Source organism: Acanthochromis polyacanthus, chromosome 22 (genome assembly GCF_021347895.1).
Source record: "Acanthochromis polyacanthus isolate Apoly-LR-REF ecotype Palm Island chromosome 22, KAUST_Apoly_ChrSc, whole genome shotgun sequence".
Lineage (NCBI taxonomy): Eukaryota > Metazoa > Chordata > Actinopteri > Pomacentridae > Acanthochromis > Acanthochromis polyacanthus.
Window position 1 is genome coordinate 17,647,996 of NC_067134.1, and position 27,993 is coordinate 17,675,988.

Below are 27,993 nucleotides of genomic sequence, written 5' to 3' on the forward strand. Positions count from 1 at the left end.
TGCTGCCCTGAACATCTGCATGTCTCACAGCTCTGCTAAAAGTTTCTCTCCCTGAGTATGAAGCTGCTTTTCCTACCTGAGCCACAGTCTTTTCTTGCTTTCATGATGTGTCGGCGCACAGCGGCTCTCCGTCTCTGTTAGCGGCAGTAATGCTCATTCCTGCTCTCAGACCAAACAATAAGGGATGTGCTCGCTGCCTATGGACCATTACATCATCAACATGCCCTTATATGGAGCTTTGCATTGCAGGAGGGGGTGTGTCCGCCTCTATGCGCTCATGTCTGCCGAAGTTGAGGCCGAGAGGAGCGTTTTTCTGACGTGTGAAATATCAGAGCCGTGGAGGCACGAGGTGAAGACAGACGGCGAGTTCAAGTTTCATTATTTCCTCCTGGCTCTCGTCAACTTGACATTTACTCAGCCAAAAAAAAAGGAGGAAAAGAGAATCAGCTTGTGGAGTTAATAAGAGATTGCTGGATGAGTGTTAAAGAACAAGACAAGACGTGTATTAACCCTAGCTCTAAGACATTTAGACTCTTTGTTGCAGATGAAAATCATTTCTGTAGCTTCTTCTCAGGGAGGAATGCTAACACAGATAACACGCTGTTTATTGAAACTCAAGGTAAAAAAATCGAAAGTTATGGCTTCTCTCTGAGCTGTGCTAACAGGAAGAGACTTGTTCTTTCAGCAAATTATGTCCATTAGATAATTAAGTGCAAAAGTATTATTTGCAAATGCACTCATGGATTCAGCTAGATTACTATTGCACAGGCTGATATCATTATTTATTGTTTTTAGCCAGAAACTACATAAAAACTGATGCTGCTCTCAGATCTGTTCATTGATATGAAGCTGAAACAGGAGACTGCTCAGCTGGAAGGCTGGAAACCGAGGGAAACTGTCAAAGACATTTGCCTACCAGCACCCGGGCCTGTCAGCATTATCTGAGCTTAATATTAGCTTTAATGCTTAGAATCTTTTCCATTCACCTGTACGAAAACAGCTGGATGAAGCGAGTCCAAAAATGTCTCGGTGGCATTTCAAGCAGCCGTTCAATGGGCATCTTTTGACACGAAAGTAACTGATTCAATTGGAAACGAATTTTTGTAAAATTACAGAGCCCATACTATATATCAATGTCAGTAATGAACCTAAATTTAACATTTTTTTCCGTTAAATAGCAAGGAAATATTTGTGAAATTGAGATGAATGCATTTTTTTTTAACAGTCTTTTAATGTAAAAAGAAAAAAATCTTATAAATATTCAATAGTTATTCAGTTGAAGGGTTTTAATGATATACATTAGGTATGTAAATTCACAGGCCATTCTTGCAGTTGTATTTTTCATAAATTCCAAAAATGCATCGAAGTCTGTGAAATAAAAGCTGTAAATTGCACGTCTTACCACTCCTCCCAGTCTTACCTTTGGTGTAAAAGAGGCTTTACGTTCAAGGTTCTACAAACGGAGCAGTGGAAGGATTTTCATGCTGCAATCTAATCGCAGCTAAAGCCACGACACATTTCTCTTTATCAGTGGCACATTGTTCATATCACAATGCTGCAGTCTTTACCTTCCTTATCAGATCGTTCTCACCAACTAGCACGCTAAATCCATATCGATGAAGCTTCTGCGTCAGGTCGTTTCGTAGCTGTCAGGGCTTTCATTGTGCTGAGGAAAATGTGTTTGTTCACACAACGGCACTGGAACATATGCGCAGGTGACATAAGTGTTTCCAGACAACAACAGCAGGGCGACAACACACGACACGCAATAAGAACACAAATTAGGAGCATGTACGTCGCAGTTTGTAAAACGCGAGGTATTTTCTGAGTCCACGCTTCAGGCTGAAGGTCTAAGTGATTCCAGCAGTGAAAGTCTTCCTGTCTCCTGCTCTCTAAACACAACATGTCATGGCTTCACAATGGCTGAGGTCACTGCTGCTGGATGTTACGAGCTCTGCCAACCAGGCGAAGGGAAGCAGACGGCAACGCAGGCGGGACTAGCACGTAAAAATCTGTCCGTAAAATGCAACCATGTCGGATGAATCCACCTGAGCGTTGGGTCAGCACGTCATCCCTTCCTGAACACTACTAATCTTCATTAAGTTCTGCCTTTTAAAGCACGGAATTACACATCAAGTTCGCTGCAATGACGGGAAACGTGTTCCAGCAGTCCACAAGCTACTGTCTTCACCAACTTCTGGACAACTTTAAATCCAGAAATCCGCCATCTTGGGCCAGAGAGTGTCCTCCAGTGAAGACTTCGTTCCAGTTTGTGTGCACTAATACAACAAATGAGCAACGTTCGTAAGTCAGGCAACACTCGAAAATTCCTTTAAAGAAGTAAACTGGAAACATATGGCCCAATGACATATGAAAAACTAAAAAAAAATCTGTAATTAATCATAATGTTTTCAGCTAATTGGAGGAGGCTGTTGTTGGTGGAGAATGAATGAAGCCGGTCTGGTGGCGGCCAAAAACAGCATTTCTGTTGCATGAGAGTGAGCTAAATTAGATTTTGTTTGCAGTCTTAAACATATTTAATCCAAAGGACAGAGTGTTGGGTACATTGGAAAAAGTGCCCCTCTCAAAACAAGGAAAAAAAAAAAAAAACTTATTTCAAGGAACTTTTACCTTGAAATAAGTGGAAAAAATCTGCCAATAGAACAAGTGAAAAGCGGCTTGGTGAGATTTCTTGAAATAAGATATATTTAAAATGTTGAAATCTCAAAATTAGCTGGAGAAACTTATTTTAAGCTTTATTTTACCAGGATTGTCAAGCTTAAGTGTCCTAAAATAAGCCAGATATGCTTAAAAAATAGTAGTTTTTCACTCAAAAATAGATTTTTGCTTTCATGTAACCTCCTAATTTGAGATGTATTAACCCTTCTGTTGTCTTCATTTACGGGCACCCAGAAATATTTTCCTTGTCTGAAAAAATTCAAAAAATCAGCAAACAATTTCCCCAAATTTCTGAAAATTTGCAAAACCTTCAAGAAGAAAAGTCCAATAATTCCTTAAAAGTTTCCCTTCAAAGTTTTATTTAAAAAATGCAAATTTGACAAGAAAATTCTTGTAAATATTTTGTAAAAAATGAGTAAAAATCTTCCAAAAAATGAGTAAAAATATATAAAGTGATCTAATATTTAAGAACATTCACATAAAAATCAACCAAAATCCAGCGAATTTCGCTGGAAACATTTTCAACATTTTTTTTTCCACCAAAAAATGTTCAAAGATTTCCCGAAAATGTGGACATCAGAAGTTTGACTGTGAAAAGATATTTTGTCCACATTTTCAAACTTTAAAACCGGCCAATTTGTCCTGCAGGATGACACGAGTGTTAAGTTTATTTTGAGTTTTCTTTTAAAATTCAACTCAAAACATGATAATTTCAAGATTTTTTGACTTTGCACGATATTTAAGATGCATTGTCTTTAAACAAGTCCCTTCATCTTGCTGAAATGTCACTTGTTAAGTTAATTTATCTTAAATCAAGTGGGATGAGACATTTTGACTGAAAATAAGACAAATAGACTTTAAGATTTTGAGTTTTTGCAGTGTAGAGTTTCCTTTCAGCTCCGTGTGGTGATCGTCCGACTAAAGACCAGAGGATGGAGGAACCAAAAGAGCCTTTTTCCTGAACCACTTCAAAATCTTTAAAGCCCCATTTTACTATCTTGCCTCGAAGCCATGGGAACTGGTGCTGCAGCAGGATTGATTTCAATACAAACTCCAATATTTCACAATCTGCAGCCTCAGTGTCACCGAGTCCAACAACTGTCCACACGGCTCCAAACTATGATGCATTCCACTTTGGTGTTCTTTCCCATTTCACTGCAACAAACAGTTTGTTCTGGGAACAAACAATTCGGTCATCCAAAATTCGATTCTATTTCTGGTTCTGGTCGTATTGGGAGCCCGGAGTACTGTACACTTGAAACAGATGTGGAGGATCAAACACACAGACATGTTAGCTGTGACAAAGCGTGGCGATGAAGATGTGTTATGCAACGTCTTTGGAATGACTCTGGCGCTGATGTTACGCAGAAGAATGTCGAGGTTTGGGATTTGGTTTGGATGAGCAACGTGAGCTGGTCGGTATTCCGGCGTTTCAACATGTTCTGTTGAAATTCCAAGTGCGTACAAACGACAAGCACGAGTCGTTGGAAGCAGTTTGTGATTGAAGAGATTCATTAACTGCTGTTGAAATTGTGACCTCCACATGGTTCGGATGAACTGGTGATTCTGTCCCTCAACACGAAACATCATAACAGTGGTGTAGTTTTACTGTTTATCTAACAAATGTCGAGCAGGAGATGAAAAATAAGACCCTATTTTTGGAGTTTGGAGAGAAAATCATGCATCTGGTCGCAGTGGCGGAATGTAACTCGGTACATTTACTCAAATAGTACACCTAGAGCACTTTGACTTCTACTTTACTGCATCTGACAGAGAAATACTGTATTTAGATCCTCCAGAAAACGCGATGATGCGATCGCATGAATTCCCGCATTAATCACCAAAATTCCGCTGATTAAGCGGGGGTCAATTATTTCCCAAAAGGCCGCATAATCCCCGCAAAACAGCGCATAATTCCTGCAAGAATCTCACATTTCCACGAAAAATAAGAGAAATATGCGGGTCCTGCTTGATTTCACAATTTCCGCATAAAATGAGAAAACTATAACCAATATAAATGGAGTTTTGATGTGACACCCGGCCTGACGTCATCAGTTCGCGCATTCACTCACACACTAGAAACACGCGCTGATGCAGAGCGCGGCGCTCAGACGAAAAACAAGAATGGCGAATGCTCAAAGATCACATTTACCTACGAATATTTCAGCCAGAGACCGGGCAACACAGTACCCAGATTTACTGCACGAAAGTGGGGGGGGGAAACTTTTTTGCACCCCGTGCAACATCGTTCTGGAGCACGGAAGAAAATCAACCGTGTTGCGGCACTTCAGAAGCGAGGAAAAACGGAAGGGAAAAGGGTAGCCTAGTAACAGGATGTAGGAGAAGAATCACCTTTTCTTCCCAGTTCTTACATATTTCGCATCTTTTTGCATATTTCACAACTATCCGCATACTTTACAACTTTCCGCAATTTCCCCACATAAAATGGCATAAAAACCTCGCATATTTATTCGCATAATCAAGGATTTTAGCCCGCATTTTTCTGGAGGGTCTAAATATTGTACTTTTGACTTTACCTGACGGTTCCAGTTACTAACCAAATTCACAAGGAACATAAAATATGTTTTAATAGTAAGTTTATTTAAATACGGCTGAAACAACAGTCATTAAATGAGTAAGTTGACTGGCAGAACGATTTTGTTAATCATTTATCAGTTCCAGCTTCATAGGTGTGAAGTTTTGCTCCTTCTGTGTTACAGTATTTTCGTACTTTTCATGTATTTTGTAGAGCTTGATTGATATATTGGTTAGTCGATATTGCCTGCCACTATTAAGCTTTAAAGGACATTTCTGTTGTCTGATATACCAACATGAGTTGTTGTTTTGGGTATTTGTGATGGAATTCCACACTATTTTCAGAATTTTCATTGATTAATTAATTAATGGAGGGAATATTTAGAAGACTGGCCAATAATAAAAATAAGCATGAATTGCAGTTTTATACAAAAATGTTCCAAATGATCTCTTCATCAACCAACTACAACAATAAAATCCTTCTTCTCCCTAAAATCATTTCAATTAATGTAATGATAGAGAAGGTAGATTGTGTAATAGAACACACTCAAAGTACATTTTTGCCAATACTGATGTACTTGGGGTGTATTTTCAATGTTGAACTTCAGAATTATTTTTCAGTGTGGTGTTAGTATATGTGCTGAAGTCAAGGATCTACATCCCTCCTTTACGCCTTTTATTGGTGCATTTCTAGTCACCAGTTTTACTCACATTTTCTCAAAAAATTCAACAATATCTGAATGTAAACGGCAGAAATTGGTGGAAAAGTCAGTCCGATAATCCATCAGCAGTCATGTTTTCTTGTTCCAGAGCTGCAGGAGTGAATGAATGTCTGCCTGACACGTATTTACAGGTGTTTTATTTTTGCCCTGTAGCAATAAGTGTGAGTTGAGGATCTGAGCAACCGTCTGCCTCCAACAGACACTCAGTCACCTTCTCCTCTTCTTTAATCTGTGATCTCTGTCCTGGTCCGGACTCGTCTGACACACGTTTGTAGAGTCCACAGCCCGATCACCTGACATCCACACATGACATCATGGCTTTAATCAGATCCATGTGTCTGGAATCTGTTTTCATCCATCCAGACTTCGCTCCCTGTTCCTCTTTAGATTCGTTCATCTTTCTCTCATCTACTTACCTGTTTTTGTCCATCATCTCTGTTTTTTCTGTTTATCTTCTGTTTCTGATTTCAATCTGGGCCTCAGTGTGAGCTCCGCTGTTAAACTGTTGACTGCCAGGCGAAAATATCTCATGTGGACATTTGCTGGCCTTTTATGGCTAAACTGGGGTTTTACAGCCGTTCTCTGGTTCGTTGTTGTGATCACATAATGTGAAGTCCAAATAATTGGAATTGCATATTAGAGGTCGTGTTCTGCCTCTTTAACCTGCGCTCTCTCGCTTCTTGATGACTTCATTGCTTTTCATGCAGGCTGTACACTTTATTTCACTGCAGTATCTTCACTTATTTCAGCCTGTGCACTGGTTCACACACATTAAAGACTTAGTGGCACCTCGTCTATGTGAAATTGATCTGGGGTCTGTTTCTTTAGTGAAAAGTGACGGCAGTGAATAACTTTGACCTTCCACTTTTATTTGAACTCCGAGGTTTGTACCACCAAAATATGTCTTCTGCATTTTGAAAAACAAAATAAACTTGGATTTTATTGCCTTATTTTGCGTCATCAAGCACTTCTCACTCAGAAACCTTCTCCATTGGCTTCCACTAAAGTTAGATCTAATCTCTAACATTGAACTTTTTTTTTTTTTAAAGCTACCGTCGCAATTAAACACACATTTTACAGCAACACACTCACTCTAAGCCATCAAATGCACACGCTTGGTCACATCCAATTCAAGTCAATTTTAGACGCAGTGGGTTCCACTTGACCATCATTTTTTAGTATTGGCAAATCGTGTTATATAAAACTAACAAACTCCTCACTGGGAGGCTGGACAAGTTTTGGATATTTGAGTCAAAGAGGAGACTTCCACCCAGACGAGGGTTCATGAACCAATTTCTTCACACTGGACGCTTATTGTTGCTCTTTGGTTTACTTTAATCCCTGGAACTACTTTTTTAGGTTCAGGAGGAAGGTCATAGAGTGGTTAAAATGCTGCCTTTTGTTAACCACAGTTAGAAGGAAAACTTCTCCTTCATGTTCATCCACAGTGACACCAGCCGCCACATCTAATAAGTGATTCACAGCCTTCAAACCCTGACGACACCAGCAGAGAACAGACACTGAGGGGTTCTGTATGTGAAGAGTTGGGATGTTTCAACTCCAGCCGTTAAGTAAAAAATATCTAACTAAAGGAAAATCCAAACATATGTGTTCTCCTCTGTTGGGTCGGCGTCTCTGTGCCTGTCTCCATAACTCTTGTTTACTGTTACATAACCGGGAATTCACCTTCTCATGCAACCTCATAAACCCAGAGACTACACTTATTCAGTTTTTTGTGTCGTCAGAACAACTTTGAACAACTTCAAGTACAACCTCATTCTTTAACCATTTAAGTCTCCATTGGTTGAATATCCGAGGCAAACTGTGTGAGGTTGGTAAAAATACAACACTGCAAATTTTTCTTAGTTCCTGACAGAGTAATCTGTTCTTTTTCTTTCCCAGCTCCAGTGACGGCAACAAATATTTCCCTTATACCCCAGTGCATAACGAAGGAAATGCGTCATCTGCCACACGGTGATACAAGATTATGGGCAGGAATCAATCATGCAGCTTCAGATTGAAGGGCTGAGAGGCTGTAATTTACAGACTAACAGCAGTTCTCGCCCAACAAAGGATTGCGCTCGTAGTGAGAAATTAAGAACGGTGTGTTTTAGGGAGTGTGCTGGCAGGCGTGTGTCTGCTGCCCTCAGTTGGTGCAGCTGACAATCATTAGCCCTGCAGCACTCTGGACTTTGATGTAAATCATAAACACTGAGGGAGGATGTTGTGATCGTTGTTTGCTCAGACAAGGCGGATTTCAAAGCCATTACATGTACAGAAAGCTAGAACCTAGTCCCAGCTGGCTTTACATGTGGATCCTAGACTGCAGATGTGGTTGCAGAGGGTCTGTTTTTGGTGGAGGATCACTAGTTGTAGGAAATATTCCACAGGTGATCCTCTGTTTGTATTCAATGTGTGTTTAATTTGTTGCCAAATTAGCTGAGAATTTCTACTCTTGCAGAAAAGTCATTTGACCTTTAGAGCAAGATTCCTGCTATTAACAGAGTACGGAAAGGCTTCACACCCAACTCTATCAATGCCAACAGCTACACAATAGAACACGGATCTTGTAAACTTGGCAGCAGTTTCACAGAAAGAAATGGAAGTGATACACGCATGCAGTCGCTAATCTGTCCAGCTGTCAGGTGAGACCGGTGGAGCTGCCTCCAGACACTCTTTGATGGTTTCCTGATGGATTAACACTGATCTCAAATAGTCCGCGGAGGCCTACAAGAGCTGCTCTCCAGTCATAAAGCCTGAAATGTTCCCTGTCATCTTTCCCCGCCTATGTGCTTCCACATCCACCTGTTAATGTCTTCATTCCAGCCATAAAAAACTGGATTTGCATGTCGGCCTCGCAAGTTTTCTATCCCACCCAGATGGGTAATTAATGACGAGGGGGAAGCTGCCACTTCACTAACACACTACTAGAGTAATCTCCTAATGTTTGCCTTCCCAGAGGCAACATCTACACCCAGCCTTGTGTCTATGCTAATCCCCCCAAAACAAAGGTTGTGTTTAAGCAGTTAAAGATAACTGCACTTCATGGCTGAGGCTATATTTAAGAGGGAGCTCACAGGTTTAAATGCTGCTTCAACCTGCAGAAATTACAGTGTGACCAGCAGCCAATGGAGCAGGGCTTCATGGAAATCCACTGCAGTAAACTACGGCTCTTTTCTCTGAGCTAATAGAAGCAGAGTTTTCAGTTTTGGTCACACACCGGACAAACAAACTTGTGTTGACCAGGAGGCCTACAGCAGAGGAAAAGAAGAAATTTGCCAGTCTGCCATCAACGCTGTGCAGCCAACTGCTCCTTCGATCCTCATTTACTCATTCTCTCACTGACAAACACTGTCCAGCATCTTTAAACACAGGAAATGGATTTCCTAATCTGGTCATCCTTTCACAACTCCATCAGTCGGAAAAAATACCCCAGTCCTCTGTGAAATACTGATGCAGTGTCATCACTTTGCTGTTTCAACACTGGTCAGAGTAAAGGGACTTGTCCAAACGCCGCCACACTCCAGGATCAGTTTGAGTCAGAGAGTGTAGATGAGCTGCAAAGCAACAAGTTGGATGGGAAACGTTTTTACGTAACAGACATGAGAACACACTGTTGGCATCAATAGCAGGACTTCAAGCACTTGAACTGCTGAATAAACTGGTGTCTGTGTCGACATTTTAGTGGCTTATTTGTCTTCTGACATTAGCTGTGATTCCATGTTGTTGAGTGAATTTGAAGGAAACTTTTGAAATGTCACAACAACAACAAAAAAAGATTAAATAGGCTTGTGTTTTTTAGCTGCTTCGGGGCAAATAAAGGAGGCTGCGTAGTGTCACGGAAGTGGTGATATTACAAACACAAAGCTGCAATAAATAAAGCACAAGTATCTGGTATCGGCCATCTTTCATGCCGTCTGGAGACAAAAGACGATAACGAGGGCGCAACAGGTCATCAGTCAAGCGAGTTAAGCGTTTGCTATGTCAGATCCTAGTCACAGGAGTTCCATTTCCCAGTTTTTCATTCCCAGGCCAGATAAGATATGTGATTCCTCCATTTAGTTCTGCGTGTACCCCTTAGTCTCTTCCCTGCTGGATGACAAAACCTCCAATGGAATTGCCCATCTGGCTTTCTGGCTTTCCTACCTTGAACCATATTCAGTGTGAAGAGGCAACGACTCTAATCTGACTTCCCTTCACCTTGTCTAAGGCTGAGACCAGCAACCCTACAGAGGAAACCTATTTCGACCACTTGAACCATGTAGACCATACAATGCTGATGCTGCGCCGACCTGTCTGTACATCTCATTCTTTTGGGGCTACACCTCATCCTGCGCAATGCACCAGTTTACCCCAGCCACTTTGCGCTCAGTTGCAAACTGCCCCAGAACACGGTGGTTCGATGATGCCAACAGAACCACATCATCTGCTGAAAGTGAAGAGTCTGAGCTTCCGAAACCCTCTTCAACCCAGTCCAACAATCACTGGAAGCACGTTTAACCTTGTACAAACGACGTGAACATAGTTGTGTATTGACCCAACAGCATGTATTAATGCCCTGAGTAGCCTGTACTCCTGCAGGAATTTCCACCTCGAGCAAAGAAAGAGTTGTGCCAACTGCAGATCCTCACATAGTCAAGCATTGTAACCGAGTCTGTTTATATAATCAGAAAGGAATGCAGTCTGTCAAAGGTGATGTGCTTGCACTGCACAGAATGACTGTTACATCTCCATTAGAGCTAGACAGATCTCTACATTGTAGCTACAATCGCCAGGAATGTTGTTGTCAAGTTAAGAAGTCGCTTTCTGTCATCATTTTTCTTCCTTCCTCCCGTTAGTTCTGTCTTCCTTTCACCATCTCTGTCTGTCCATCTGTCCTCCTTTCTGTCTGCAGTCGACACACCCTGACGGACTGAATCCTCCAGATGTCCTCATCCGTCATGTATCTGAACCTCTCATAAGGCTTTGGCTCGCTTCGCTTCCAGAGTAGAGCAAGACCTCAGATGACACACTTCATTTTTCAGGAATAATGGCTCACATGTGAGGGGATTAGAGAGATTAGAATTAAATGGCAGGTCATCTGTTACATTTCCTGGGGAAATGTTATCAGATTACAGCAAATAAAGACGTAGGTCATCCGTGATATATTATAATGTATGTGTGATGAAAATGTAACAACTTGTCGAGCCAAAACAAAGAAAAAAACTCGTGGAAACTTCTTCAGGAACCTAAAAGAGAAATCCAGCTGCTCTTATACTGAAACTCTTTTTGTTTGTTTTTTAACAGTGCCTTCAAAACACCTCTTATGACTTATCTGCCATCTTTGTTTCTATCTCAGAATCTGTGGATTGCAGGTCTCCATGCATCAACTTTGTTCCAGGGATGCTTGATTGGGTTAAGATTGGGGAGTTTAGAGGTCAAGTCAACATCTTGGGCTGTTGGTCATGTTCCTCGAGTCATTCCTAAGTATTTTGTGGTCATACAGGCTGTTCCCATGGGGCTGTGCTTGGTCTGCACAATGTTCACGTCTCAAGAAAATCCACACAGATGCCAGGATGTAAGGTTTCCCAAGAGCTGGTCAGTGTTATTCACATCACCTGTTGGTCGTTTAACATTGTGGTCGGACGGTATATTATTCCTTTTCTAAAGTTGCTGGTTGACGTCCGTCTTCCTATCTTACTAGCTACACACTGGAGTTAAATTTGAGTCAATCCCACATGTAGTGCTGCAACCTTCATTACTGAACAGCATTACTGTGTTAAGCAAAGTCTGCATCCGTCTTTCTTTTGTATTAGATGTGTCTCTTTAATAAAAGAGCTTTGTGCTGAGTCCTAAGAGGCCGGTCAGGTGGGTGTTCAGACAAAAAATAACATTTAAAACTGCAAGAGCCATGTTTGTGAGGGAGTTAATTGAGGTATCAGTGAGTCTAGTTTTACTTAAAGATCTGAGTTTGTAGGTTTATCAGGCACCAAAATTCTGCACTCTGGACTTTTGTTGAGTAAAATATAGCAATATTCAACTTCAAGATCACACAAAGCTGAACTGGACTTCGATCCATAAAACTTGTTGCACTTGTGGCGACCTGATGGTCAGCTGGTTCAAGCTGGTACCAACCATGTGGGATAAAAGGCCATTAACAGCTGAGGCACTTCAACTCTCCCTTCCTGCCATTTCCTGTCTGTCTTTTTGAATTAAGGCAACATGCCAAAAGAAAAATGAAAACTTGCACATGCTTTCAGACATAGTGTACTGAAGGGAAGCTAGATTTGATGGACTTGCAGTGAGACAACAGTGGTGTTTAATGTGACTCTTCCTGTATTGTGGCGCTTCAGAAACCACTAGCTCTTCCTGTACATGGTTTAATGGAGGTATTCTTCTTTCCTTTCCTCTCCCTCTTCTCAGCATTTTCATCTGAACCATCCGGCTCTGGATCCTCCCACTCGGTGCTCACCTCTGTGTTCAACAGGAATGGAAATGATAGTCACTGGAGATGAGGGGTGTGACACTGGAATTTACTTCAGCGACTCTCTGCGGTGACGGACTCTGAGCTTGAATTTGTGTGACTGTGTGCGGAGCTGATGTCACGCCGGTGGTTTGGGATTCTCTCTATTGTCTGCTCACTTCCTGACCCAGCTTTCATTATCCCAATGACTTGGCAACTCGCCTCCAATTGTCTCCGAATTAAAGTGAGAAGAAGCAGACTGGAGCTGCCACGTCATGGCTTCAGCTTTTTGTGGTTTCTCCACTGGTTTTACTTGGCCGTGCATCTTCTTTTGTCTCCTGTGTGTCATCTAGAAACTGCACAAATGATTGTCAGTGGGGGAATACGTCTGATGTAATTAAGGTGGTGACTGCTGCATGCAGCTTGTAGAATTACTGTCAACTTGAGCTTACACAGTGATTACAATCTTGCACTCCTTATCACAGTGCAACAAAAACACTACTATCTGCCATGTTTCTTGATCTTTTGTGTTTTAACGAGTCAAAATGGAATTAGTCTCCACGCCGTTTCACTCCTGGACAATGGTGTAAACCTTCTAAACAACAAGCAGTTTTTGTATTTGCTCCTGTCATATTTTTCTTCAGGCTTTGTGATTAGCACCTTCATTTTGCGGCTAGAAGATCCTCGCCTTCCCGGGATCTTTCTGCATGGAGTTTGCATGTTCTCCCCGTGCATGTGTAGGTTTTTCTGAGTACTCCGGCTTCCTCCCACAGTCCAAAGACATGCTGAGGTTAACTGGTAACTCTACATTGTCTTCAAACTTCAGAATAATAAAGCTGAACTTCATTTTGGGGAAGAAATTTCTAGGCAGACAGGAGACAAATTAGAGTAAAAGTCTGAACCCTTGACCACAAAACTAAGGGGATCCAGGGGCTCTGTAAGGGCATTTGAACACCTCTGGGAAATTTTAGATTGACATGTTGGGATCATCAACATCGTCAAATGAAGAAAAATCTTTGAGGTTGAGGTGCAGAGATTTGAAGACTTGACGCTGAGGTGTACTGAAGCTCACACAGAGGCTGAACAACTTACTGAGACACTTTGTGGTGTTTTTTCCTTTAATCTGTCACCCGTGGGTTTGTTCTTGGTGTTTGTTTTTGCACTGAACATCACTAAAAACTGTCTGTAGGTCTTGAGTGAAGCTAGTTTATAGAGCCGTGACGTACACCTGTCTGTAGATGTCAACTCCTAACTGTGCCATATTGCATACGTTGTTTAGAGAAGCGCATCCAAAAACTGTTTTATCCTCCTTTGAATAATAAAAACATGCACAAGAGTCCGCTGCATCATAAAACACTGTCGGATAACTGTAGTCGACAGAGCTGTTCCACATGTGATTATTTGGTAATTAACAAAGTTTACCGCTAGAGATCTGTAAATAAATCCATCTAAGCATGCTCTTTGGTTCATCTGTTATTGTCCAACCTGGTTTAAACAGGTCAGAGTTTCAATGCTAACTTTGTCCCACAATGTGAAACCTCTTGGAGAAAAAAAAGGGCATGTAAGGGAAGTGTGATACAGAACAGCTTTGGTGTGTTCAGGTCTCTTGGCTGCATTAGGAAACACTCATAGCAGCGATGAAGTGCACCGCTGGGATACCTGAGTGATGTCGAAGAGCTTTCTGAGAGGCTCGGATCAGCAGTGGTATTAATGAACAACCCGAACGCTGGATTTTCACCGTCTCCAGTCGGGGTGACGTCAGCGTCTGCAGAGACACGACAGTCTCACCTCAGTGACTGAGCACAACAGATGGCTCACATCTGGAGGGATTCCAGGAGGCATTTTAGCACCGAGGGTTATGAGCTTTAGCTTTGTCCACGGGCTCGCAGCGATGAGGATTGATGGCGATTTTTCTTTTCTTTTAGTGCAATTAGCTCTGGCAGGGCGCCTGATCTTGAGAGGTTTTACAAGATATTTTAAAAATGTGAGGACATCTGTTGGCGTAGCTACATGATCTTTACATACACTTCAGTCCTTGTTTTGTCTTTTAACATTTTTCTAACATCATTGCTAACTTTTATGAATGCGTATCTCTTTCCTCATAATGGCTTTTAGTTTAATAAAGCAAACCCAAACAGCTGCGATCACCCTCTGGACCCCAAGCAGTTTGTGCTCTTTGTGCTCATTTTCTAGCCGAGCCGCACTAGACCCATGTTCTGAAGGCACAGGGGTCTAGGGCCGCTCGACAGGGAGGGAGACGGGCTAAAAGGTTGTCTTTCAAATCACTCTGCAGCAATTGGGTAGGTATACAACCAATCAGCGCAACGAATAGGCTGACCGAGTTCCTAGAGCGCCGGCGGATTGTGGCTAAGTCCCATTAGCTTCCCAACCAGCGGAGCCAACTGGTATATTAAGGATTTGCCATATCCCGTCGGCATAAGTCCAAATACGTCTTTCTTCTCAATGAAACACTTCAGTGCCGTCCTTTGTTTATCTTTCAATTTGAATTTTAGCTTCAAATCTTTAAGGGCTGTGGCCAAAACCGAGTCAAAAGATAACTGTTTATTGTGCGCCGGTTGTTTCTGTCAGAATCGTCGCGCCTCTGTCGTCACTTAGTTACGCCCGCCTTCTGACTCTACACTTCATGGTGATTGGTCCGGCCAGTTTTAGGAGCATCCAACCTCGAGCCTTATGGAGGGTAACTAGACCCACCCTGGCAGAGAATTAAATTTGTTGCCGTGGGTTGTCTAGCGCTGCTAGGCTACTCATTTTCCTCACTGTGGTTCATTTTTCACTGCGATATAAAGTCCTGCAGCTCCATGGAAGCAACAACCATGAAGAAGGAGAGAGAACTCAGATATGCCTTCTGTCATTATAGCAAAGTAATAATACAGTAAATCATCAAAAAAGTGGGATTTGAAGAAGATGGTTTTAACAATGCTGGAAACAATAGTGAATATACATACATAAATTTATCCAATCACATATTTAGCTTAGCTAATTAGCTGTTCAATGAGTATGTAAGAAGCTGGAAAATCTTCTTGCGAGCTGATTTTATTCATGTCTTTTTAGTGGAGGATTGTTAAGGGGTTTCGAATGGCACTTATCTTCTGCAGAGCTTTACTTTTCTGCATAACACAAATAACTACAAGCACACCTGGGAAATTGTTAATGCCGCTTCAGTCGAATAGCTGAGGTTTAAACTCCCAAAAGATGCAGAAAGGAACCTTATCAGCACTTTGTGAAGCCTCTCATAACATGCCTCCTTTGAAATCTTCCGTCTCCACAACTGAAAACGCAGAGCTAACCCGTTTTTAGAATCCATTCGTTTGTGCGCGAAACAAATGAGCTTTTAATTTGATCCTAAAAACGCATTTAATTTGACCCTTTCTGCCCAGAGAACGGCTTCCACTCTGAATGTAATATTAAAGTTTGGATGCAGCGAAAGTTCCCTGTGAAGCTCGGCCAAGGTGGAACAGCGCAGAAGGACTCGCCGCTCAATCGGATTTTTGTTATTTTGGGTCGAGCATAAAACTGACTGTAATATACGGCTTCTCGAAATGTGAGCTCATAATTTTCTTTGTTTGAAACAGGGGAAAAAAAAGAAGAGTGTGCCTTTGGAATGAGCTCATGCTATACTTACATTAAATTAGAGAGATCCAGGCATAGCATTTATTCCAAACCACAGATACCGTTCCTCCTCCTCGGCATGTTTAAACCCTGCAAGAACCCTTCTGAAATTGCTAGATGTTCTAAAACAGATTATAGGTGATCTAGAGAGACAGCGTACCGATGCTCAGAGTGATGGCAAAACTATGTATGGACTGAGAGAAGAAGTTGTGCGTTTCTGCAGAACAAATAGAGCATCAAACATTTTCAGGATCCAGCCTCACTTGTCTCCCTGCTGATGTGGGTACTTCCTCTTTCTGCCACTTCACTGAACCCCCGAGAGGCTCCTGAAACCAGATCAGCTCCTTTAAACCATTTTTCCAACCCGCCCACTCTTCCCCACCTCCACCCTGCCAGCAGGATTTTCTCTGTTTCAAGCCCAAAAAACGTTTGTCCTGAGATATCACTCTGACAAAAACGTCTGATTTCATCTCTCAAATCTTTAAAGGCAAAGAGCACAAGCAGTCTTCAAAGTATTATCCTGCGGACATCTTTATCCTCCAGTCTTTATCCTCCAGACAGAGTGCCAGCCGGTTCTGGGTTCCTCACGGGGTCAACTCAACATCAGGACAGGAGAGTTTTGAGTAAAACTAAATTGACTGCATAATTTAATCTTGGAGAAACACGGTGTAATTGAGGTTTTGGGCTCGCTTCAGAAAGAAAGGTTTCGCTGTGGAAATGACTGGGAGGAAGAGTGCGGTTCAGAGTTTAAGGTGGATGTTTGTGTTGCTGTTGTGACGCTGCCACTGCTGTCCAGGAGGTTTACGCTGGTCTGTGGTTCCTGAATACGAGCGATACACTGGAAAAAATGCCCCTCTCAAAACAAGAAAAAAAACCTTATTTCAAGGAACTTTTACCTTTGGTGAGATTTCTTGAAATAAGATATGATATTTAGAATATTGAGCTGGGGAAGCTTATTTGAAGCTGTATTTTACCAGGATTGTCAAGCTTAGGTGTCTTAAAATAAGCTGGATAGGCTAAAAAAAAAGAAGAAGAAGAAGAAGAAGAAGCAGTTTCACACTCAAAAATAGATTTTTGCTTTCATGTAACCTCCGAATTTGAGATGTTTTAACCCTCCTGATGGTTTCATTTATGGGCACCAAAAAATATTTTCTTTGTCTGAAAAAATTCAAAAAATCAACAAGAAATTCCCACAATTTCTGAAAATTTGCAAAACCTTCAGGAAGAAAATTCCAATAATTCCTTAAAAGTTTCCATTAAAAGTTTTACGTTTAAAAAAAAAATCCCCCAAATTTGGCAAGAAAATTCTTGTAAATATTTTCAAAAAAGTAAAAATCTTCCAAAAAATGCTAAAAATATCTAAAGTGATTCCATATATATATATATATATATATATATCAGTAAAACTTCTAATATATTTTTTTAAGAAAATTCACCAAAAAATCAACTAAAATCCAGCGAATTTCACTGGATTTTGGTAGATTTTTTTTCTTAAACATTAACATTTCTTTCTTTCCACCAGAAAATTTTCAAAAATTTCCCAAAATCTTTTAAAATCTGTTACATCAGAACTTTCACTGTGGGAAAAAATTTTTTTTTTTGCACATTTTCAAACTTTAAAACGGGTCAATTTGACCCACAGGACGACACGAGGGTTAAACTTATTTTGAGTTTTCTTGTAAACTTCAACTCAAAACATGATAATTTCAAGATTGTTTGACTTCACAAGATATTTAAGATGTTATCTTAAAACAAGTCCCTCCATCTGTTAAAATGTCACTTAAGTTAATTTATCTTAAATCAAGTGACTAAAAATAAGACAAATAGACTTGGTAAGATTTTGAGGTTTTGCAGTGTAGGAGCCTCTGCTGTATTAGTTAGCTTGGCACTGATCTCCTCTCATGCTGTAAAAACTGCCAAATTAGGTTTTCTGTTCGGTTGTGCATCTTATTGAGAGTTAAATTACATTTTTGCAGAGTTTGTGCAGAGTCCTGGTGGGATTGTAAAAGAGGAAACTGCTGAACGTTCTCTCTCAGCACATTACTCACAGATACACGTGAAGTTTTATTAATTTCCTTGAAATACGTACGAAAACAATCATTTCTATTGAGGGAAAAAGGCGTGTCCGCAAAGACAATGTTTATACTTGTGTTCCAGCCCTGCAGCGGAGCCGTGCCAGCTCCTCTGCAGCCTCATGAGCTTACAGGAAAACGCTCTCATCAATCATCCGCAGCACCTTGCATCAGAATCGAAAACCCAGCCGTGGCTCTTATTTCCTGGTTTCTGGGGTTTCTTGTCAGAGCCCAGGATGCACTGGGATAGGGTGGTCCGTCTGACAGCTCGCCATTGTTCCCCGCCAAGCAGTCCATCCCCAAAGCTCTAAATGTTGGTTTCCATATCACAGCCCGACACCCGACTACCTCGGTCTCGACAGGTCCGTCTTGAACTCAACACGCAGCCTTGAGATTTCTCTTTACGCCCACAGTAACCACAAACACACGTCTTACTTTCTGCCTCTTCATGCTACATGGGGATTTACAACCTGAAACCTGACATCTTCAAATTCCTTCGGGATGATAAATGTTAAAGGTTGTACGATTGCAGGAAAATCCAGCTGCTGCATTCACTGGCAACAGTAGATTTGTTTTTCCAGCATCTATCCGACCAACTTTGTCCAGGAAATGTAAATTGAAGTCTGCGAGCTGTAAACATCCTTGATGAACAGTTAGAACCTTTGAATCAGATGCCTCCTAACACCCTGAGCTATTTTCAATTTTTACACAAATCCCATAAAATCCCAGCAGCGGTTGCACACCGACTCATTCAAGAAAGCAGATAGTTTCATGGATGCCCAGCTGTCTTAAACCAGTTTCTCATGAAGATGCTGCGACATAAATACAGCCGGCCATTAATGGGAATGATCAGGCTGTGGCTTTGTGTTGTAGATCGTGTGTTGCGGCTGCGTTTCGAGCAACAACAGCGGCGTAAATCGGTGGCAGGATGCTGCTAGACGCTGCTGTGTACGCAGCAAAGTGGCGAGGAACACGGAGATGTGGCCAAAGTTTCCATGTTGTAATGAAGTGAGAGAGAGGGATCACCAAACACAGTCCCATAGGTGGGGTTGAGCTAAACTGAAGCTTCCTCCCACCGGCTGAAACAGGATATGAGGTCATGAGATGTGCTGAGATGAGTTTCCTGGATGGGCTCATCTGCCAGCATCACAGTCATTTTGAATCAAGTTTTCACTTTAGTCAGACTCTGTATCTAAAGCTGGATTTGACTTAGAATTCCAAATTGTTTTCTTGAGCTTTTTTCCAACTTGTATCCAGTTTTGTTGAGCTATCAATCAGTTCCATTAGTCGGGACAGTATTATAGTCACAGGAGTGGAGCTTAAGATCACAGTTTTGTGATTATTATTTTTTTATTTTTTGCTTCCGTCTCATTTTTCTTGACTTTAGTTCATTTTTCATCGCATACTAAAGTCCTGCACCTCCATAAAAACAGAAGAACATGAAGAGTTGAATTTCTTTGATTATTTAATTCAATTTTTCAATTCAGCTTTATTCCAGACACTTGGTCCAAATACACACACCGTAAAAACAAGGACACAACAAGACACAAAAAACAGATGCTACTAATGATGGGGAAAAAAAATGGTGATTCTACATTCTCCAGATGTTTTAATGCTTACATTTTAATGGAAGTTCCTGAATTTTTGTCTTGTAACCAACTGTTGGTTGCAGGTGACTCTAAAATAGCTTCATGGTTACAGCAACCAGCACGGAATTTGTTAGTGCAAATAGTGTATTTTTGGCGAATTTGTAAATAATGAATGGCGAGTTTGATCAAATATCGTGATTTTAAGCTCGGTATTGGTTCACTTTCCCAACAGAAAAGCTCATAATACATTTTAAGGACCACTGGTGAGGTGAAGACCCAACAGTTCTTTTGTTTTTTTTGGCTTTGGTTAATGGTGTGATTTTAGTGATTTATTGAAATATAAGACGTCTTTTAAACTTGACGGCAGGTTTTGGAGTTGGGAGTTGAGCATATATGATAAACATTGTGTTATATTGTGTAAAAAAATGAACTTTTTTGACTGCTAACTTCCAACATGGTTGTTTAAGAATTGAGAAGCTCCTCACTGCACTGTTTTAGCTGAAACATATTCATCACTGCAGTAATTCTCCAATGGAAGGATCTTGCCTATTTGTTCGGTTACATCCAGGTGGCGACTTTTTTTTTTTTTTTTTTTGGACAGACGGTGTATGTTGTGTAAGGATTTCTGTCTATCGGTCGTCCATTAACCATTTATAGAAGGACTGAGGTGTTGTAACAGTTGACAGATTCATTAATAAAGACTTCATTAAGCGTTTACAGCTGAGTTTAATGGAGCGCAGCAGTGCCCCGCCTTCATTAGGCAGAAAAGGTGAAAAATGTCTGTTTGTACAGTCCATCGTGGCCACGTCCAACAAGCTCATTTACCACACCGAGACGTTTGACTTGGCACATCCGGCCAGCCTCTTTCTTCCATATTTCAATCACTATCTGGATGCTGACTTGGCCGCCGGCTCAGGCTCATTGTTCAGCTACCAGGACGTAAAGTCCAGGTTTGCTGCTGTCGCTTCCTTTCAGCCCGGCAGGACAGGAGGGGAGAAACGGCTTCCTCTTGCCGTGCTTTGCCGAGCTATAACTCAAGAAGGTGTCTGCTAGAACAAATGAGAGGGGAAAGTAAATCGGAGAGCTCAGCCCTAACAGCAACCGTGTCGGGTTTGCTTAGCGTTCTTCAGACTTTCTCTTGTTGCACTTCGAGTCCGGCCATCATTGGCCGTTTCCGGCGCCGCAGAGGCCGAGCACGGTTCACAGCAAGTGTAGAAATGTCATGCTAAGTCTACATTAGCTGCATTTTTTTCCTCCTTGACCCTCGTCCCTCCACCCTCGGTGCTATTTCCTTTCGCAAATAGAAGATTAGCTCATACATCACTCCTGCAGATTCCCAGTTGCCGTAATCATTCGTCAAGCTCCGTTCTGTCGACTACTCAGTTGTTTCTGCTCTTTCTTTTTCTTTCTCTTTTTTTTTTTGCCCTGACGAATGAGCTGTGGAAGTTCTCTAATAGCATTCAGGCTCAGTTAATGTTACTGAAAAACTCTAATTCAGTTAGTAAAGCTCATAGGTCATCACAGAGCACCATGTCGCCCTCTGCTCGCTGAGTTAATTTATTGAAATATGACCTTTAAGTATTGATTCTGTTAACCCGATTCAGCCTCATATGTGGACCTGAGTTATTTAGCATCAGGTTTTACCCTTTAAAACAGGGGTGTGGGTCAAAACCAGCCCTCCAGAGGGTCCAATCCAAAAAATGATTTTGTAAAGTGTAAAAATGACAAAGAAGACATTAACTGTAAATTTGTAAAACTATACAATTAAAATAATTTCTAGACATTCCTTGACAAGTTGTTTTGATCATGAAGTAAAATACTAGCTTGTTCATTGCTCTTCTGTTTATTTTCTCGTTTTTTTTGTAATATTTTGTCTTTTTGTTGTTTTTGTGTGACATTTGATGTTTTTGTCGTTTTTTTTCTCATTTTTGTCATTTGGTGTTTCACTTTATTTGTCGTTTTGTGCATCATTTTTATCGTTTTGTGGATTTTTTTGTCTCACTTATGGTGTTTGTCTGTTTTTGGTCGTTTTGTTTCTCGCTTTTGTCATTTTTGTGTCATTTGTGCAATTTTTGGTCTCATTTTACTTCTTTGCTTGATTTTTTTTTGTCTCTTTTTTTGTTTTGTTTCATGCCTTTTGTCTCATTTTTGTCATTTTGCGTCTCATTTTTGTAATATTTTGTCTTGTTTTTGTTGTTTTTTTGTCCTTTTTTTTCCTCTGACTTGTTTCAATCATAAAGTAAACTTCTGTTTTGGAAAAAGTTTATTTCAATGTGGCAGAAATACTGGCTCCAAAAGCACTTTTCCACAGTGTTAATGCAGAAAAGTCCTCTGAGTTTCTGCAAGAAGCTGATTTTAAAGCTCCACCTTGCTCATTTTGCAAAACAAAATGGTAACACAGATTGAGAAAATGTGGCTGCTTTTTTGTCATCTGTTGAGCAGCTCTCAAACACACTGGGATCTGTCACCTATGCTGCTGCAGAAAAAGAGCTTAGGACATGTAGATGCTATTTTAGGCTCCATGCTTCTTTTAAAACAAGACTAAAAAAGGTTGGAAAAGTACAAGCAGCAGGCTGGAGTCCTTGTGGTCGGTGAGGTCTAATCGCTGCATTCTGTCAGGGAGATGTAATCCCATTACGCCATGCAGTGACGAATCACTGGGCCTAATTACACCCAGTTTACAGATGCAGTAATATTCTATCAGCCTCGCACTCTTTAAGGTCTGAAACTCCATTTTCATACGATCTATTCTGAGGTCGCTGGATTCTGGCTTCTTTTGATGCAGCGGTTCCTGCACATCTGCAGTGCAGAGACTGAAGCATGTGGACCAAACTGAGCATTTTATTTTCTGAAAACTCCCTGCTACAAGAACAACAATTACACGTGTTAATCAGAAACTGTCAGCAGCTGATTTGTTCACAGCCAAACCAAACCCAAGCCTTCACAGCTGCTTCAGTCTGTTATGTTGTTTATATAGAAGAAAATAGGCTGAAATGCTCACTGATCTACAAGCTCAGGTTGTTTCTACTCAGTTTCATTCTTTACTCTTCATTTTAAACTGAGGAAAACATGATCATCCAGATAAATCCTCCTTAGACTGTGTCAGTGTGCTGCAGTTTGTAGATGAAGTTGCTTCTTTGGGTTTAGGCCAAAGAACAGGAGTGTTTAAGGTTTGTCTTAACACCGTCAGCCGTGCTATGGCCCGTTCAGACGGATGATTCTGAGGTCGAGGACGCAGTGGTGCAATCAGGACGTTATCTGGCCAAAGCAGAAAGGGAGGGTTGGCTGAGCAGCTCACTTAGGTCAGTAGACGCTCAGTTTTTCCTCCGATGTGGGAACGATGCAGTGACCAGCATCTAGATCATTTTAGTTTAGCCCAATTTGACCTCAAGTGGATCAGTAAAATCAGAGCCTAATAACCGATAAATAACAACAACTCCAAAATTTCCACTTTGTTTTAGTGCAAAAATGTACATTCTGAAAATTTTTACATTTTGGGAATTATCTTTTTTACAAAACATTATAAACAACCTGAAATTTCTTCAGAAAAATAAGTGAAATTTCGACAGTATTACACCTCAGTTTATCATTTACACATTACAACTTACAGATCGCAGAGTGTCTACGAAGGCACAAAACATTTAGTCATCTGGAGCTGAATGATGCAGTATTTTACTTCATGGTCGAAATGACAAAAGAAACAACAAAAGCAAGAAAAAATATGACAAAAATGAACACAAAATGACAAAAACGAGATGCAAAATGACGAAAAAATTAAAAAGCGACAAAAGAATGGACAAATGACAAAAAAGAGGGAAAAAAATTACACAATCGACACAAAAAATAATAATACTGTTGTATTAGGGTATATAAGTAGCTTGGAAAATCCAAACTGAATCTCCGCGTAATCTCCTATCTCCATGTTAGGAGATACAGGAGAGTCAGTTTGGCATTGGGCGAATTGAATCGCGTTTCCCTCCCGGGACAGTTTGGTACGACCAATCATAGCACGGGAGGCGGGAGTTAATGCTGCGTCATCTTCAGCGCCTCGAAGATGATGCCAGAGGAGGGGGGGGCAAGGCAAATCTTTTTGTGGTCTCTTGGCGTTTTGGATGGCGTTAGTCGTTGCCTCTTTTCACTTGACTTTTCCGACGATGAGGAGGCAGTGGATGGCTCGTTACTTTCGGCTTCTTGCCATTGTTTGTACAGAGGAAAATCCCGTTCCAAACGTGTGAGTAAATTTAACCAACTTTTACACATACGCACCGACTTGGTTTGGCTCCGATTTAAAGTTATTCCTAACACCGCTAATCGTTCGCAAGGAGTCTTTTGTTGCGTAGCCTTTTCAAAAATAAGTGTTGTACTTGAGAGTACCCCATGTTTTCGCAGATTTTTGTGACAAAAACGGCAGTAATCATTCACCGCGACGCTTTCTCTGCTGCATGCCATTGTTGTTTGGACTACATGGACTTCAAGGTCGATTTGTTTGTGCGTCACATCCGTGTTACGCTGATTCGTTCTTTCTCATTCAGGCTGTATTCGTTAGCCCCTCCTTTTTGAAATCGTCTCCTATCATCACAATGCCAGACTGCCTTTATTTGCATTTATATTAATACATAAATAAAGTCAGTCTGGATTTTCCAGGCAAGTATATAAGAAGAATTTTAGTGTTGCAGCTGGCCAAAAAAATAAAGTTCAAATATATTTTCTTGTGTTTTTTTCCCGGCTTTTTATTGTTTAATGTACAATATGTATGTGTGTAAAATCAATGAAAGTAACTTAAATTCAATATTTTTGTCATAAAACAATCACTGTCATCTATTGTATTACATTTTTCGAAATATATAGACAGTATGGATAAAAATGACCCAACATTCCTGTATGGACGCCTAAACTGTTGAGTCCAGATTTTTTTCTTTCACATTTTGGCTGCTCTTGTTGTTTTCCTGCCTGGGTTTAGTTCCGATGTATTCAGTATTTCGTCGACTAAACCTGAAGACATTCCATGAAGGTTTTGCTGCTGAAGTGCTCTGCTTCTTCCTGACGTATTTGGAGACGAGGCCAAGTGTGTTTCTGAAACCTTTTACTGTACCTGGCTGCAGGTCCGGTGTGTGTTTCGAGGGTGTTTCTGAATGTATCCCCCCGATTCTGACCTCGACATGTGCGGGTTTGCTTCAAAGCGCCGATCCGAAGTGGGCTTGAGAGAATCGCTTTCCTTCCCTTAAAAGGACGTGTTTGACACAGAGCTTCAAAAACTGCTTCACAGAGATGTTTACTCTCCTGTGGCAGCATTTAATTTCATAAGGTGGAATGTTTCATAGTTCATTTCTAAACATCTCCAGCCCCATATCTCAGATTCCCATCCGTCAGAGCAGGAGCTGGAGTCTGGCCGGGAACGGGAATGTATATAAAACATGGTGAGCTGAAGTATTTTGGGAGGGTTACAGGTGTGCAGAGGCTTCGCTCAGCGCTGCAGCTGATGAATGAGGACTGATAAAATCTTAACGATGCAGAGGTGAGGACAGATCCTGCTCATGCGTGTACAGGAAGACGTGTGCGTACAACTTCCTAAAACATGCTCTCATTTGTACAGAACGCTGTTATAGCCTCGATTCTCTTCTTTCTTTCTTTTTCCTCCAAAAAGTTCACAACCTGCCTCTGAGGTGAACTCACAGAGGCAGGAACAGAGCTCATTATTTAACCTGAAAAGATCCCCGATCATAAAAACAATCCAAAACACTGTGTTCCCTTTGAAGGAGCAGGGCAGGTCTGGATAATAAGCATCTCAGCGATGATGAGGGCATCGCTCAAGAATGTTCTCAATCTGATCCACATGAGTGATGTCACCAGCTAAGTCAGCCAGATGCTTGAACGTATATCGTCGGAGGTCATGTGGTGTCGTGTTCGCTGCTACCGGCCTCCTATCTGCTCCGGAGAAGCGGCCGATCATCTGCTTTAGTGCCGGTAAATTACGTCATCGCGTTTCAGCTTTACATCTTGTGCAAGCTGCTTCCTGTCACACAGCTTTGTTTATTCCCAATAAACCATGTGAGAACAGTGACTAATAAAATACAGCGCGGAGGTTTTTATGGGAAAGTACACACATTTTATTTGTGTTAGTCATGATCTGATTTTCAGTTTCAGATCAGTTATTATCACAGCAGGAGGGCACACAGTTTTTAAATAACCACTCTTATGGCCAATTCGGTCTCTACAAAAATTACATTCAACTAAACTGCAAGAAGTGTAGTTTTATTTTGAAAGAAATATTTTTATTTGAAATGTTTCTCAACTACAATGTTGTTGGAAAGACTTCCAGTCTGTGTGAGGAAGTGTGAAGATGCAGACTGAAGTCAACACAGGACTTTTCCAGATAGCGTTTTTTAGTTCGAAAAACGTTCTGAGAAAGTTCTGGTGATGTTTTCAGCGAAAACTTTTCTTTTAATTCCCAGACAGTTTTTCTTAAAGGCAGGATAAAATTCTCTAAAGACGCTCTAAAACAGTTTATGGATGTTATATTGAGGACGTCCTTCCTTTATTATTACTTCAACAAGGAACGCGGCGGTGTTATGGGACGATCGCCATTGGTTTGTCTGTCAGTCTGTCTGTCAGCAACATTACTCTAAAACAGACTAACAGATTTGTATGAAATTTTCAGGGAAGGTCAGAAATCACCCAATGACCAAGTGGTTGGATTTTGGCAGTGATGCAGCTTATAGTCTAGATCCATGGATTTGTTAAAGTTTTTGTATCATTGCGAGATAGTGGAACAGCGTCACTGTAACTAGAACACTACGTCAGCAGCCTGCTAACGATCACTTGATTGCGATCCCACTACAAATCGACCGCTGTGGACTTATCGGGACTTATGTCAGTTTGAGAATGTTCTTTTATTGTCTGACAGCATCCTCCATCTGAATGTCTCAAGTAAGTGTTAAACTCATAGGAACATGATTTGAAGCGATAAAGATCCTTAAAATGATCCTTGAACATTAGATTGAAACATCAGTTTGCCAGGCTCAGTATAGTTCGGCTACGGTTTTGTTTTCAGTCACTCTTTGGTGAGATTTAGACGATGATCACACCTTAGTGGATATTTTCACAACGATCATTACATATTAGAGGTTTAGTTAGGTTTAGGCACCAGCATCACCTGGTTGGGTTCAAGTAAAACCTTTTGGCAACATGAATTTCAAGTATAATGCTGTGTGGTTTAGTTGTACTGAAACATAATTTTGTAAAGGATTGCTTTAGTGGAACGCGTCCTTTCTCTTTTAATGGTGAATCCAAAGGCCTTTATGTTTCTAAAGAGCTTCAGATAACCCATTGAACATATCGGTCACCATATGAATGTGGCTGATTGTCAGCTGTATTTAGTCTCTTTTAAAGAATCCCTTTAATCTTACTTCTACCTGACATCCATCTGTCTCCCATCAATGATGTGCCTCTACAACTCGACTGCATTCTTATTTACATTTGAAAGAGATGTATTTATAAAGGGGAAGACTGCGACATTTTCAGAAAAAAATTCCATGTTCCCCTTTTTTTTTCCCTCCACTCGCTGTTCGGTAAGCTTTTGACAAAAAGAAATGTATCTTTTCACAACATTTCTGGGTTACCATGGTAACAAGACGTAGCCCATCTCATATGTGGTTGACTGAGAAAGCAGTAAAATAATATATGTCACAATATAATAATATAATCTTGCAGAAAAATGTTTCCCTTAAAACGTAACTGAGAATTCTGTCGTGTTTTTTAGTTATATAAATTTGGCCAGAAACCAGACAGGATTTAAAAGCATAAAGGGATCAAAATATCAGCGTTTGACAAGAATAAAAGTCAAAAACTTTAGCATTATTTGGCATACGATGCAGTTTGTCTGCTGTGTATGTGCCCCTGTATGTGAACCTTTGTAACAGAGTAAGTTTTAACTGATTTTGTAGTGAAGAAAGTGGAAAACCTGAAGAGAATGCACCAGAATTTGATGCATTTTGGTTTTTATTTCCTGTTACTTTAGTCACATGATCCCACTTTATTTCTTTGAGGTGCATCAATTCGACTAACTGGTGGCTGGAAGCTGTCAAGTGAAATCAGTATTAAAATGTTCTCTTTGTGTTGCTGTTAACGCTGTCCAGGCAAAACTGTGGAAATTTTCAAATTCAAGAATGACCCTAATCACTTCCCTGAAGCCTGAGTGTGTAGTTAGACTTAAATTATACTTGAATAAAAGGGAAGTGTAAGAAAACCTGTCACTCTTATTAGTGCAGCTGCCAAATTAAACTGAGCTGATCAGCCTCAACAAGAAGCTGAATATTATGAATACA

The 27,993-nt window shown here is 40.8% G+C and overlaps 2 protein-coding genes across 3 annotated transcripts in view; one reads left to right on the top strand and one right to left on the bottom strand.

The window, feature by feature from the left end:
* LOC110962381 (epithelial cell-transforming sequence 2 oncogene-like) overlaps positions 1–13,835 on the top strand; it is a 37,935-nt gene extending 24,100 nt beyond the window's left edge. Inside the window, 1 exon segment of the mRNA XM_051943165.1 lies at positions 12,339–13,835. The gene's annotated coding sequence lies outside the window, so the exon portion shown is untranslated.
* filip1l (filamin A interacting protein 1-like) overlaps positions 1–27,993 on the bottom strand; it is an 80,636-nt gene that overhangs the window by 13,734 nt on the left and 38,909 nt on the right. The window contains exon 1 of one of the 2 annotated variants that reach the window (XM_022210325.2): positions 77–161. The exons of the other annotated variant lie outside the window; for it this stretch is intronic. The gene's annotated coding sequence lies outside the window, so the exon portion shown is untranslated. Of the gene's footprint in view, positions 1–76; positions 162–27,993 lie in introns of those variants that run through there. 2 annotated transcript variants of the gene reach the window in all.